We start from the raw sequence: 16,179 nt of genomic DNA on the forward strand, positions 1-16,179 counted from the left end.
GAAAACATTTTGACTTAAAGCAGTTGCTTACAAGTTGGCCAAAGGGGTTTGGGGAGAAGGGTCTTTCAGGCAAAAAAAAAAGAGCAAAAAAGAATGCAGCTGAGGAGGACTTCCCTGGTGGTCCAGTGGTTAAGAATCTGTCTTCCAATGCAGGGGATGTGGGTTTGATCCCTGGTTGGGGAACTAAGATCCCCCATGCCCTGGGGCAACTAATTCTTTGCATGGCAATGAAGATCCAGGGTAGCCAAAAAAGAATGGGGCTGGTGTGTGTGTATGTATGTATGTTTACAGGTAAGATGGGGAGCTGTGATGAGTAACGGGGGTGGGAAGACCAGATCATAAAAGATGGTATAAGAATGACTGGATGCCTGTCTTCCCAGGGTACTTACTAACAGCACCCCCTTACATGCTGTCCTGGTTTGGATAACTGAGGAAGCTATCACATGCTATCCTACTTGTAAGACATACTAAGGAGTGTGAACTTCATCCTAGGAGCAGAGAAGAACCACTGAAAGTTTGAAGAGGGACCTGACAGGATCAGATCTAGACAGATAAAATAAACTGGCAGTATGTGAAGAATGGACTGGGTGGAGCTAAGCGTGGAGGAAGGTCAGTTATGGAGCCATGCAGTTGTCCAAGGGAGAGATGAGGGTGGCCAGGGCGAGAGAAGTATTGGTAGAGAGAAGACCAATTTGTACTCTTGGGCAGCAAAATGCAACAGAACCTGGTGGATGCTGGTACCGTGGAGGATGGGGCTGCCTGCGGAGAGGTTGTGGTCATCAATATATTTGTGCCCAAATGCCTTTTCCAGATAGTCATGAGGCAGTGGGGCTGCAAACCGGGCCAGCCTTAAGTATCCTGGATATTTGAATCCAAAGGATAAGGAAAAGTGGGAGGAGGATATGTAATGGGAGGAAAGCTAGGGAACAGTGAAGAAAGGTAAAAAGAGTTTTAAATGCACAAGGTAAAAACCTGGATTATAGGTTATCTAAAAGAGAACAATAAATGGAAGCCAACATAGAAGGCTATACAAGAAAGAAAGGTGGATATTTTTAAAATTACAGTTTACAACAGCATGTGACCATTAGGGAGACGTGTAAAAAGCCTTCACCCATAATCTGCTGCTCCATGACAGGGATGATGATTTTGGTGTATTTGGGAGGTAGGCATGAGTGAGGCAAGAGCAGAAACAGCAGGTGAACTAGAGAAAATCTATGGTAACAGTTTAACAGGGTCCAAGGCCAGATTTAGAAGGCTACATCACCAACCCAGCTAGGGAATGGCAATCAGAGACTCATTGCTAAGGAGGGCAAAGGCTTCAGAGCCTTGTGTCCATGCTGAACAGGATCCTTGTTTTCTTCTTAATTAAAATGTTCATTTTGAGATAGTTACAGATTCGCATGCAGTTGTGAAAAATAATTCAGAGATCCCATATCCCCTTTACCCACTTTCTCCCGCTTGTCACAGCTTGCAGAGCTAGAGTGTAATATACAACCAGAATCAATATATTGACACAAGCAAGATACAGACAGTGCCATCATCACCAGGAGCCCTCACAGCCGCTTCCCTCCCAACCTTGCACCCTCCCTCGTCCCTGGCAACTACTAATCTCTTCTTCATTTCCATAATTTTGTCATTTCAAGAGTGTAATGTAAATAGAACCACACAGCATGTAACCTTTTGGGATTGACTTTTTTTCTTTTTAAACTGAGCCTAATCCTCTGGCTATTAATACAAAATGCATGTTATCAATAGTTCGTTCCATGGTATACATGTACCAGAGTTTAACCTTTCACCCATCTAAGGACATCTGTGTTTCCAGTTTGGGGCTATTAAGAATAAAACTGCTGTGAACATTTATGTACAGGTTTTTTGTGTGAACAGAAGTTTTTTATTTCACTGGGATAAATGCCCAGAAACACAGTTGCTGAGTCTTACAGTGGTTGCATGTTTCGTGTTTTTTGTTTTTTTTTTTTAAGAAATTGCCAAACTGGTTTTCACAGCGGCTACACCATTTTAACATTCCCAAAAGCAGTGTACGAATGGTCCAGTTTCTCCACAGCCTTTGGTTGTGTCACCATTTGGATTTTCGCCTTGTGTTTAGCCAGTTTGAGTGGTGTGTAGTAATGTCTCCTGGTTGTCATTTGTGCTCTCTAGGCTAATGATGTTGAGCATCTTTTCTTGTGCTTACTTGCCATCCTTAGATCCTCTTTGCTGTAGTGTCTGATCAAATTTAGGGGGATCTTTTCTAAGCCTTCTGTTTCAGCTTAGCTCCCTCTGACAGGGCTCTAGCGCAAAAAGGGGAGGGTATTGGGGCACCACCACAGGACTGCCAGCTGGGGGTCAAAACACAGGTCCCCACTCAGCCTCCACAGACAACTGTGTAGGGAACCTCCCTGTTCTTGGTGGGCAGGGTTGGGTGTTCCAGTCTCCACTGATACCTCCTGGCTGGGGGGCATAGGAATTCCTCATTACCGCTCCCCACTTGGCCTCAATAGACATCACAGGTGGAAAGGGTATGGCTCTATTACTGCCGGTGACAGAGAAAGTCTTAACTCTCTACTAGAGCATCTGACACCACCCAGCCAGGAAGGGAAGTGTAGTAGTCGAATTACCACCTTGTGGGTGTAGAAGTCCTGGCTCCCCACGTGGTCTCCACTGATGCCCAAGCAGGGACCAAATTACCACCTAGCTCCCTCCTCTGCCTTCTCTGGCATCCTGTCTGGTAAGGGACTCAGGTGGGAGCTTGGGAGCCTAACGTTGAAATCTCTGCTCCCTACTCAGCCTTTGCTGTTGGACGTGTTCAGCGACACTAGAGAGCTTCTTATCTAAAATGGTCAGTCTTGGGACTTCCCTGGTGGTCCAGTGGCTAAGACTCTGTGCTCCCAATGCAGGGGGCCTGGGTTCCATCCTTGGTGAGGGAACTAGATCCTACATGTTGCAACTAAGGGTTCGCATGCCCCAACTAAAGATCCCACATGCCTGCATGCTGTAACTAAGACCTGGTGCACCCAAATAAATAAATGAAAGTAAAAAGAGGAAAATAAAGTGTTCTATCTTGCTAAGCTGTCCCTCTCCTAGAGAGAGATGACTTTCCCTGGGGCTTTTTAATCTGCAACCATTAGCCTTTCCAGGTTGTCAGTTTCTTGAGCTCCAAGGTTGAAAAAATGAGGCAAGAAGAAAACTCAGGAAACTCACCACCATGTGTCATTGCTTGAGTCCAAAAACCCCTAGCCTGTCTGCCTTCTCCATCTTTCAAAGTCTCTTGTGGTTTTTTTCAAACATACTGTCCAGAGTTGTCAGTTGTACTTAGCTGAAGGAATCGGCAAAATTAAGTCTACACCAGCTTCCCTGGTGGCTCAGATGGTAAAGAATATGCCTGCAATGCAGGAGATACAGGTTTGATCCCTGGGTCAGGAAAATCCCCTGGAGAAGGAAATGGCCACTCCAGTATTCTTGCCTGGAGAATTCCATGTACAGAGGAGCCTGGCGGGCTGCAGTCCATAGGGTCGCAAAGAGTCGGACACAACTGAGTGACTAACACTTTCACTTTAATTTTCATCTTCCTAAACCTCCTTTTGCCTTTGGAAAAAACCATAACTTTGTATTGATGAGTAACATATTGGAAAGTGTGCGATTCACAAGTTTACAGCTTAATGAATTTTCACACACTGAACCCACCTAGCACCCAGATTAAAAAAAAGAAGAAGAAGAACATTACCAGTACCCCCACAAGTCTCCTCACAGCCGTTTACAACCACCTTCTCCACACTGGAGTAGCTACTGCTTCTGGGGCGCTTACATGGTGGTCCAGCAGAAGGGCAGCAACAGCTGGTGATCCACCTTGACTGGTTTGTAGCTCTCTTCAGTGTGCGAGCGTGAGTGCATGTGTATGTGTGTGTGTGTGTGTGTGTGCATGCTCACACCTGTCCCCTCATGCACAGACTGGTAGAGTTTTTCACACAACTTCTATTCATCTGACCTCCTCACCTAGGCACCTTAGGTTTGCAAGTTCTTCACAGACCTGGGTTCAAATTTGAGTTCCATTATTTATCAAAAGTTTTGTGACTAAGAATGTGGGCTTTGGGGTCAAGCTGTGCTAAGTCACTTCAGTCATGTCCGACTCTGTGTGACACTATAGACTGTAGCCCACCAGACTCCTCTTCCATGGGGTTTCCTAGGCAAGAATACTCGAGTGGGTTTCCATGCCCTCCTCCAGGGGATATTCCCTTCCCAGGGATTGAACCCACGTCTTTTATGTCTCTTGTGTTGGCAGGCAGGTTCTTTACTCTTGGTGCCACCTGGGAAGCCCCCAAACATGACTTAAAATCCCAGCTCTCCCACTTGTTGACTGTGTGGTCTAGAAAAGGGTAATAACAGTAGGGTCTTATGTCTAGGTGCTGTGAGGATTACATGAAACAACTCATGTGAAGTGCTTAGAACAACGCTTGACACAGAGGCCAACCAACCCTCAATCAGCTTAGGTATTACCATGGTTAGTGTGAGGGCTGTTGTGACTCTTAAAGGATATCAATTACGTCAAGTGCCTGATACAGTTCCTAACAGTAAGTGTGAGCTCTCCTCCTTCTTGCCTGCCTGCCTAGTCACTCAGTCATGTCCAACTCCTTGTGACCCCATGGACTGTAGCCCGTCAGGCTCCTCTGTCCATGGAATTGTCCAGGCAAGAATACTGGAGTGGGTCACCATTCCCTTTTCCAGGGGATCTTCCCGACCCAGGGATGGAACCCGGGTCTTCTACATTGCAGGCTGATTCTTTACTGTCTGAGCCACCAGGGAAGCCTTGCAGGGGAACACTAAGGAGTTGGTACTGGTAATTTTGTTCTCATGGGTTGGGGGAAGAGAAGGGAAAGTTTCAGTGGGGATAGTAGCTGTGTGGTGTCCTTCCCACGCTTCCTGGGAATATGCATTAGGTTCCCTTTTGACAGACTTCCTTCCCCTGCTTGGGACCAAACTCAGCTCCCACTGCCTCCCTTGATGCCCTGACTCAAGACTCTTCTGGGCAAAGGCCTAGATGGAGCAGAAGGCAATGCTCATGGGAAAGCCAGCCTCCTCTCCACAGGTTAAGGTGGAACTGGCCCCTCAGCTCTGACGCTATTGTATTTCCTCCTTAATATGGTGGAATAAAGGCCCTGGAGGGTTCCAGGCTAGTACCACTCCATATTCCAGGATGGCCCCTATGAGTCTTTTCCTTTCTCTGGCAAATGGTACTGACTGCCATGCCCAGACCTACCTCCATGAAGCTACAAGTTGTCTCCCAATTTGGGGGTTAAGGAGAGAGTTTGTCACTAAATATACAAAGTGTAGTTTGACATAAATTTCATTTTCAAACTATCTCACTACACATTTCTGTGAGAAGACAAGGAAAGAGTATCCTGAAGTTGAAAAGAGCTAGGGCATTACAAGTCCCCAAGTTTGGGGATCAGCTGCTGTGATAATCGAATGTAATTTATAAACTCCTCTGCCTTGTTCCAGTGTAGAAAAATTTGCTACATCCTTGAGATTTATGGCTGAGAAGGCAATGGCACCCCACTCCAGTCCTCTTGCCTGGAAAATCCCATGGGAGGAGGAGCCTGGTAGGCTGCAGTCCATGGGGTCGGGAGGAGTCGAGCACGACTGAGCGACTTCCCTTTCCCTTTTCACTTTCATGCATTGGAGAAGGCCATGGCAACCCACTCCAGTGTTCTTGCCTGGAGAATCCCAGGGACGGGAGAGCCTCGTGGGCTGCCGTCTATGGGGTCGCACAGAGTCAGACACGACTGAAGCGACTTAGCAGCAGCAGCAGCTAGATTTATGGTGTTGCCCTTCTCTCTGCAGACAGCAGAGGGCGTCATTAGCACAAACTCAATGTCACTGACATACATGGGAAGGGATGTTTGTAAGGTTCTCAGTTCAGTTCAGTTCAGTCGCTCAGTCGTGTCTGACTCTTTGTGACCCCATGAACCGTAGCACACCAGGCATCCCTGTCCATCACCAACTCCCAGAGTCCACCCAAACCCATGTCCTTCGAGTCGGTGATGCCATCCAACTGTCTCATCCTCCGTCATCCCCTTCTGCCCTCAATCTTTCCCAGCATCAGGGTCTTTTCCAATGAGTCAGCTCTTTGGATGAAGTGGCCAAAGTATTGGAGCTTCAGCTTCAACCAGTCCTTCCAATGAGCACCCAGGACTGATCTCCTTTAGGATGGACTGGTTGGATCTCCTTGCAGTGCAAGGGACTCTCAAGAGTCCTCTCCAACACCACAGTTCAAAAGCATCAATTCTTCAGCGCTCAGCTTTCTTTATAGTCCAACTCTCACATCCATACATGACTACTGGAAAAAACATAGCCTTGACTAGATGGACCTTTGTTGGCAAAGTAATGTCTCTGCTTTTGAATATGCTATCTAGGTTGGTCATAGTTTTTCTTCCAAGGAGCAAGCGTCTTTTAATTTCATGGCTGCAGTCACCATCTGCAGTGATTTTGGAGCCCCCCAAAATAAAGTCTATCACTGTTTCCACTCTTACCCCATCTATTTGCCATGAAGTGATGGGACCAGATGCCATGATCTTTGTTTTCTGAATATTGAGCTTTAAGCCAACTTTTCCACTCTCCTCTTTCACTTTCATCAAAAAGCTCTTTAGTTCTTCTTTGCTTTCTGCCATAAGGGTGGTGTCATCTGCATATCTGAGGTTATTGATATTTCTCCTGACAATCTTGATTCTAACTTGTGCTTCATCCAGCCCAGCATTTCTCATGATGTACTCTGCATATAAGTTAAATAAGCAGGGTGACAATATACAGCCTTGACGTACTCCTTTACCTATTTGGAATTAGTCTGTTGTTCCATGTCTGGTTCTAACTGTTGCTTCTTGACCTGCATACAGATTTCTCAGGAGGCAGGTCAGGTGGTCTGGTATTCCCATCTCTTTCAGAATTTTCCACAGTTTGTGGTGATCCACACGGTCAAAGGCTTTGGCATAGTCAATAAAGCAGAAATAGATGTTTTTCTGGAACTCTCTTGCTTTTTTGATGCCAAGGTTCTAGAAGCACTGTAAAACTTTGATTAAGAGAAATGTGCAACAAAATTGGCTGTTTAGGTTAATTCCCTAAAAATAGAAAAAGATTTTCTGAGTTAATAGGGGTTAAACAGAAAGAAGGGCTTCCCAGCTGGTGCTCGTGGTAAAGAACCTGCCTGCCAATGCAGGAGACATAAGAGACGCGGATTCGATCCCTGGGTTGGGAAGATCCCCTGGAGGAGGCATGGCAATCCACTACAGTATTCTTGCCTGGAGAATCCCATGGTGTAGCCTGGTGGGCTACAGTCCATAGGGTTGCACAGAGCCAGAAACAATTGAAGCAACTGAGCATGCAAGCAGAAAGGAATCAATAAAAGAAGGAATCAAGTCTTAGAACATGAGGAAAAATGAAAGAACATGGTTAAGCAAAAACATGGGTAAATGCAATGGGCTTGCTTTCTCTTCTTGAGCTTTCTAAATTATGTTTGATGGTTGAAACAAAACATAACTATGTCTGATGTGGTTCTCAACATATATAGAAGTAATATTTAAGATAATTATATATTTATAAATTATACTTTATTAAAGCTAGAAAAAAATGTAAGAAAATAAGAAAAAAGACCACTATATTATATATAATGGCATGTAAAGAGAGAGAAGAATTTTATACTTCACTCAAACTGGAAAAGTATTGACACCAGTAGGCTGTGATAAGTTTATTATATTATTATATATAATATATATTATATAATGCCTCAAGCAGCCACTAGAAAAATTATACAAACAGCTAAACCCCAAAAGCACTATAGATAATTAAAATAAAATTCTAAAAATGATACAAGTAACCAACAGGAAATTAGAAAAAGGAAAACAAACAACAACAAAAAAACCAGAATAGGAAAAAAAAAAAACACGGTAAAATAGTGGTCTCAATCTCCAGAATATATAGCAAATAATTCTATCTGATGTACTATATATGGTTTAAATACACCTAAAAAGTCTTCAAGTTACATAATAGATTAAAAAACATGAAAAAAATACTGGATGGATTTATTGTGGTAATCATTTCAAAATATATATGTATAGTGAATCATATTGCACACCTGAAACAAATATAATGTCTTCTCTCAATTAGATCTACATTTGTAAAAAACTAAAAAAAAATACTGGATGCCCAGCTAAGTTTGAATTTCAGATAAAAATGAATAATTTTTTTAAAAAATGACTAATTTCTGTGATATAAGTAAGTCCCATGCAACTGCTCTTTTACGTTCCTCATAGCTGGTTCTTTTCTTCCCAATTTGCAAACCTCTCGTACAAAAATCAATAGTCTAAAGAAAAATAAGCAGTTTAACTCAGGTCTCTTCTCCAAGGAAACTGAGTTGATTGTCTATGAGGTAGATTTCTCTCTCTGGATTATTGTGTGGATTAGACAAGCAAATGGAAATGAAAGCTCTTAGCACCCAGGAGTTGCTCAATAAATATTAACTTTCCATAAACACCAAGGAGAACTTCCCAACATCCTCGGCCTGTCTGTGGCTCAGAGATAAAAACCCAGCTGACCCTCTGAACTGTGCATGTCATTATTATTTTAGTAACGAATGCTTTTATTGAAAAAGATAAGACATGGTTAACAAAAATCCAAGCAGTACAAAATGGTATACTATGAAAAGGAAGTCTCTCCTATCCCAGCCACAGTCCTCCACTTCCTCTCCCTTGAGGCAACCTCTGTTACCAATTTATTCTTCCAGAGTGGCCCTATGCATATGTATGCCTATATATAACCTTCTTTTCTTCCCACCAGTGTGAACATACTAGCCACACTGTTCTGCACCTTCACACGCTATTTTTAGCATTTAATTGCCTGACTGCAGTGGGATACAGGCCACCGATCCTGAGGGTCCTTATGAAAAACAGTCCTTTGAAACTTGTTGCTACCGCTGTTGTAAGGATGTCGTCAAGGATGTTGTTCATTGTATCCCACAGCATCCTCTCTGAGGACCCCCGGGAGGAATTCCTGTCTGATCTGAGTACTGGAAACAGTTGCCCTTCTGAGCAACTAGTTTGTTTTTATCTGCTGGACATTGTGAATTGTGTCCAAGATTTCTTTCCCCTTTCCTGTTTGCTGCTAGAAAGCTTAGAGGTGACTTTCAGGCCCACCCTTCGTGGGAGCAGAGGTTTTGATGGTATGCATTCCTACCTTTATTCTTGGCTCTACGTTCTGCCCACTCTTGTTTTTCTATCTTTAATCTATGCTGTCTTATCTTGTGAGCCCTGGTAAGCTACTGCAAATCCCTTCTGAGAAAGGGCGAAGTTGGAATAATTAAATAACCTCCTGGCTTTATTCACTCCCTCCCTCCAGTCCCCACTACTCCCCCACAACCCCCATCATATCCTTTCAGCGGCTTCCGGCACTCCCCTCTGGCCTGCTTGGTAATTACTCTCCCCTCCAACCTTTTATCTCAACCTGTTTTCATTGGTCTTGCCCTTGAGGGGCCTCTCTTGCTTGTCATTGTCCCCTCAACCCCTCACCATCATCCCAAACTCAATATACTTTGTGGGCAGCTTTTCCATGCTTCATTTGATCATTCTAGGACTGAAGACTCTGGTGCCTGGCCACACATCAGAGCCTTTCTCCATCCACCCCAGGTATCACCTTGCACCCCTGACAGCATGGCCTGCATTTCATATTGTCATTGGTGCATGATAAAAGAACAGAGCCTTCACAGACTGAGCTTGCATCTTTGGACCAACATGGTCAAAGCTTCAAGGGAGGATTCCATGAAGAGATGAATCCATTTTGAAGGGAGTTGCATTCTCAGGCCCTAACCTTGTTTCCCAGCTAAAGGATTTGCAGGGCCAGGAAGGCAGGGTGGCCTCTGGAAGAGACCCTGCAGACCCACCAGAAAAATTTGGAGTCTGGAGTTCTGTTCCCAGACTTGCCACTGAGTGGCTGGGCAATGCTGGACATGTCTTGTTTCCTCCTGGACCCTGCTTTTTTGAATTCATAATGATAGAAAAATTAGATAGAAAATTAGATCATAGATGATCTCTAATGGGCCTTCTGGGCTTCCCAGGAGGCACTAGTGTTAAGGATCCCACTTGCCAATGCAGGAGATATAAGAGATGTGGGTTTGATCCCTAGGTCGGGAAGATCCCCTGGCAGAGGGCATGGCAACCCACTCCAATATTCTTGCCTGGAGAATTCCATGGACAGAGGAGCCTGGTGGGCTACAGTCCATGGGGTCACAAAGAACCAGACTTAAGCAACTTAGCATGCATGCAAGGGCCCTTCCAGCTTTACTAGTTCATAGTCTCATACTTGGGATCGCTCTTTTTAGGGCCTCTACTTACTCCTCCTGCCCTGAGGTGTTTTCCAGCCTCTGTTAGCCAGTCCACAGATCTAAGCAGGGCGACTGGGTCTATTCCCGCTGGACAATGTGCTCACCCCTCTCATCTGTTGCAGGCCTCTATCCTGGCCTCTCTAGTGAGACACTTCTATCCCTTGGCCACAGAAGAGCAGTTTCAACAATTGCCAATCTTCCAAACTGGCATAGACGTTCCTATCGACTATAATAGTCTGAATTCAAATTGAACAGTGTAAGTTCAAGGGAAATGCAGCTGGAAGGTCTGATGGGCCCACCGCTTAGCTAGTTGTGTTTTTCTTTAGACGCCTCTGCAGTATCGCCCATTTCACACTGCAGTGCTACAGCAGGTAAATGGTCTGGATTATAATGAATGGTATTAGCACAGTGATCATTCCCCTAGGAGCTCAAAGTGCTCAGAAGTTAATTGTTACTTTTTCCACAGAGTGGAAATACATATTTAATAAATTTTGAAAGCCTACAAACACACAGAAAAATAAAGAAACAATAATAGCTGCTTTGAAAAGTTCATACTTGAGTGCAGTAATGTACCAGTCCTATTCAAAGAACTTTTGGTGGATTAACCATTCTTCACAACAACCCAGTGAAAGTGGTACTGTTATAATAAACACCTGCATAGCCACCTGCCGGATTTAACAAATGTTCACTTTTTCCCATATTTACCTAGGATCCTTTCAACAGCAAACAAGAAAGAAATGTGACACTGCAGAAACAGTTAACTTTCTCCCTGTTCCTCTTCTACCCTCCCCACTGTCAACCATTATTGTGGAGTTGGTGGTTGGTGGGGAAGGATCTTTCCTAGTTATGTTTTGTTTTTTTTTTTTTTAATGTCAGTAGCTGGAGACATCATGTATTCTGACTGTGCCACATGGCATTCAGGATCTTAGTTCTTTGACCAGGGATCAAATCCATGCCCCCTGCATTGGTGGCACAGAATCTTAACCACTGGACCACCAGGGAAGTCCCACCTAGTTATGCTTTGATAGTTTTACTACATGGTTTATGTCCATAAACATTCTGTAGTATTGATTTATATAATTTTTAATTTTTAAAATACTTTTATATTTTTATTTTTTGGTGGTGCTGGGTGTTCACTGCTGCATGGGCTTTTCTCTAATTGTGTGGCAGGGGCTACTCCCTGGTTGCAGTGTGAGGGCTTCTCATTGCGGTGGCTTCTGTTGTTGCAGAACATAGGCTCTAGGACATGGGCTTCAGTAGTTGAGCAAGTGGGCTCAGCAGTTGCAGTTCCCAGGCTCTAGAGCACCAGTTCAATAGGTGCGGTGTGTGGGCTTCTCATTGCCATGGCTTCTCGTGTTGCAGAGTAAGGCCTCTAGGGCAGGTGGGCTTTAGTAGTTGTGGGACATGGGCTCAGTAGTTGTGGTTTGCGGGATCTAGAGCACAGGCTCAGTAGTTGTGCCACATGAGCTTAGTTGCTCTGGGGCACGTGGGATCTTCTCCAGACGAGGGATCAAACCCATGTCCCGTCTTTGGCAGGCAGATTCTTTACCACTGAGCTACCACAAAAGCCCCAATTTCTGTTTTTCTTATTTTCCACTACTGGTGTCATTATCTACATTTCTTTTGGAAACGAGTGCTTAATTTGTATCTTGCTCTAGTGCAGTGGTCCCTAACCTTTTTGGTCAGATCAGATCAGATCAGTTGCTCAGTCGTGTCCGACTCTGCGACCCCATGAATCGCAGCACGCCAGGCCTCCCTGTCCATCACCAACTCCCGGAGTTCACTCAGACTCACGTCCATCGAGTCAGTGATGCCATCCAGCCATCTCATCCTCTGTCGTCCCCTTCTCCTCTTGCCCCCAATCCCTCCCAGCATCAGAGTCTTTTCCAATGAGTCAACTCTTTGCATGAGGTGGCCAAAGTACTGGAGTTTCAGCTTTAGCATCATTCCTTCCAAAGAAATCCCAGGGCTGATCTCCTTCAGAATGGACTGCATGAGGAACCAATTTCACGGAAGACAATTTTCCCATGGAATGGCTGGGGTCGGGGGTGGTTCAGGCAGTAATGTGAGCAATGGGGAGCAGCAGATGAAGCTTTGTTTCCCCAACTGCCACTCACCTCCTGCTGGGTTCCTAAGAGGCCATGGACCCATATTGGTCCTTGGCCCAGGCAGCTGGGGACCCCTGCTCTAGTGGATGGCTTCATTGACGTAGTTTCCAGATCATAAAATGTCAAGAGTTAGGGCCCATCTAGACTTGCCTTTGGGCTTCCCAGATGGCTCAATGATAAAGAATCCACCTGCTAATGCAGGAGACATGGGTTCAGTCCCTTGGTGGGGAAGATCCTCTGGAGTAGGCAATGGCAACCCACGCCAGTATTCTTGCTTGGGAAATCCCACAGATAGAGGAACCTGGTGGGCTACAGTCCATGGGGTCACAAAGAGTCTGACACGACTTAGCGAATAAACAGCAAGATAATCACCTTCACAGAGAGCTCCGATTACTTTACAGCCTTGTGCTTCATGAGGTCTAAACACCAGCCTTCCATAGACCAGCTTTATGTCCCTTACAAATAGAACCACGCTAACTAGCTCCTATCAGGCCAACAGCCAGGAATTTCCTCAACTTTCGAGCTGCCCTCCTACCAAATCTTCTCTATCTTTAGTTACCACCTTAACTTTCCTTCTTTCATCAGTCCCCAGCACTTCAGTGATTACCTACTGAATGTGTGATTCATGAAACTGTATACAGCCCAGATTTTTCTTCCCATTTCCAGGCCTGTACCTCCATCTGCCGAAATGAACACTCTGGATGTCTTAAAGGCACCTCCAACTCAATTTGCCTCAAGTTGAACTTATTTCCAGCCTCCTCTCTAAAACAAAACACAACTGTTGAAAGAATTGTCTGAGGAGTAGCAATACTCATATCAGATAAAATAGACTTTAAAACAAAGGCTGTGAAAAGAGACAAAGATGGTCACTACATAATGATCAAAGGATCAATCCAAGAAGAAGATGTAACAATTATAAATATATATGCACCCAACACGGGAGCACCGCAGTATGTAAGACAAATGCTAACAAGTATGAAAGAAGAAATTAACAATAACACAATAATAGTGGGAGACTTTAATACCCCACTCACACCTATGGATAGATCAACTAAACAGAAAATTAACAAGGAAACACAAACTTTAAACGATACAATAGACCAGTTAGACCTAATTGATATCTACAGGACATTTCATCCCAAAACAATGAATTTCACCTTCTTCTCAAGCGCACATGGAACCTTCTCCAGGATAGATCACATCCTGGGCCATAAAGCTAGCCTTGGTAAATTCAAAAAAATAGAAATCATTCCAAGCATCTTTTCTGACCACAATGCAGTAAGATTAGATCTCAATTACAGGAGAAAAACTATTAAAAAATCCAACATATGGAGGCTGAACAACACACTGCTGAATAACCAACAAATCACAGAAGAAATCAAAAAAGAAATCAAAATTTGCATAGAAACGAATGAAAATGAAAACACAACAACCCAAAACCTGTGGGACACGGTAAAAGCAGTCCTAAGGGGAAAGTTCATAGCAATACAGGCACACCTCAAGAAACAAGAAAAAAGTCAAATAAATAACCTAACTCTACACCTAAAGCAACTAGAAAAGGAAGAAATGAAGAACCCCAGGGTTAGTAGAAGGAAAGAAATCTTAAAAATTAGAGCAGAAATAAATGCAAAAGAAACAAAAGAGACCATAGCAAAAATCAACAAAACCAAAAGCTGGTTCTTTGAAAGGATAAATAAAATTGACAAACCATTAGCCAGACTCATCAAGAAACAAAGGGAGAAAAATCAAATCAATAAAATTAGAAATGAAAATGGAGAGATCACAACAGACAACACAGAAATACAAAGGATCATAAGAGACTACTATCAACAATTATATGCCAATAAAATGGACAACGAGGAAGAAATGGACAAATTCTTAGAAAAGTACAACTTTCCAAAACTCGATCAGGAAGAAATAGAAAATCTTAACAGACCCATCACAAGCACGGAAATTGAAACTGTAATAAAAAATCTTCCAGCAAACAAAAGCCCAGGTCCAGACGGCTTCACAGCTGAATTCTACCAAAAATTTAGAGAAGAGCTAACACCTATCCTGCTCAAACTCTTCCAGAAAATTGCAGAGGATGGTAAACTTCCAAACTCATTCTATGAGGCCACCATCACCCTAATACCAAAACCTGACAAAGATCCCACAAAAAAAGAAAACTACAGGCCAATATCACTGATGAACATAGATGCAAAAATCCTTAACAAAATTCTAGCAATCAGAATCCAACAACACATTAAAAAGATCATACACCATGACCAAGTGGGCTTTATCCCAGGGATGCAAGGATTCTTCAATATCCGCAAATCAATCAATGTAATACACCACATTAACAAATTGAAAAATAAAAACCATATGATTATCTCAATAGATGCAGAGAAAGCCTTTGACAAAATTCAACGTCCATTTATGATCAAAACTCTCCAGAAAGCAGGAATAGAAGGAACATACCTCAACATAATCAAAGCTATATATGACAAACCCACAGCAAACATTATCCTCAATGGTGAAAAATTGAAAGCATTTCCTCTAAAGTCAGGAACAAGACAAGGGTGCCCACTTTCACCATTACTATTCAACATAGTTTTGGAAGTTTTGGCCACAGCAATCAGAACAGAAAAAGAAATAAAAGGAATCCAAATTGGAAAAGAAGAAGTAAAGCTCTCACTGTTTGCAGATGACATGATCCTCTACATAGAAAACCCTAAAGACTCCACCAGAAAATTACTAGAACTAATCAATGACTATAGTAAAGTTGCAGGATATAAAATCAACACACAGAAATCCCTTGCATTCCTATACACTAATAATGAGAAAACAGAAAGAGAAATTAAGGAAACAATTCCATTCACCATTGCAACGGAAAGAATAAAATACTTAGGAATATATCTACCTAAAGAATCTAAAGACCTATATATAGAAAACTATAAAACACTGGTGAAAGAAATCAAAGAGGACACTAACAGATGGAGAAATATACCATGTTCATGGATTGGAAGAATCAATGTAGTGAAAATGAGTATATTACCCAAAGCAATCTATAGATTCAATGCAATCCCTATCAAGCTACCAACAGCATTCTTCACAGAGCTATAACAAATAATTTCACAATTTGTATGGAAAAACAAAAAACCTCGAATAGCCTAAGCGATCTTGAGAAAGAAGAATGGAACTGGAGGAATCAACCTACCTGACTTCAGGCTCTACTACAAAGCCACAGTTATCAAGACCGTATGGTACTGGCACAAAGACAGAAATATAGATCAATGGAACAAAATAGAAAGCCCAGAGATAAATCCACGCACATATGGACACCTTATCTTCGACAAAGGAGGCAAGAATATACAATGGATTAAAGACAATCTCTTTAACAAGTGGTGCTGGGAACTCTGGTCAACCACTTGTAAAAGAATGAAACTAGAACACTTTCTAACACCATACACAAAAATAAACTCAAAATGGATTAAAGATCTAAACGTAAGACCAGAAACTATAAAACTCCTAGAGGAGAACATAGGCAAAACACTCTCTGACATACATCACAGCAGGATCCTCTATGACCCACCTCCCAGAATATTGGAAATAAAAGCAAAAATAAACAAATGGGACCTAATTAACCTTAAAAGCTTCTGCACATCAAAGGAAACTATTAGCAAGGTGAAAAGACAGCCTTCAGAATGGGAGAAGATAATAGCAAATGAA

Source organism: Bubalus kerabau, chromosome X, assembly GCF_029407905.1.
Source record: "Bubalus kerabau isolate K-KA32 ecotype Philippines breed swamp buffalo chromosome X, PCC_UOA_SB_1v2, whole genome shotgun sequence".
Lineage (NCBI taxonomy): Eukaryota > Metazoa > Chordata > Mammalia > Artiodactyla > Bovidae > Bubalus > Bubalus kerabau.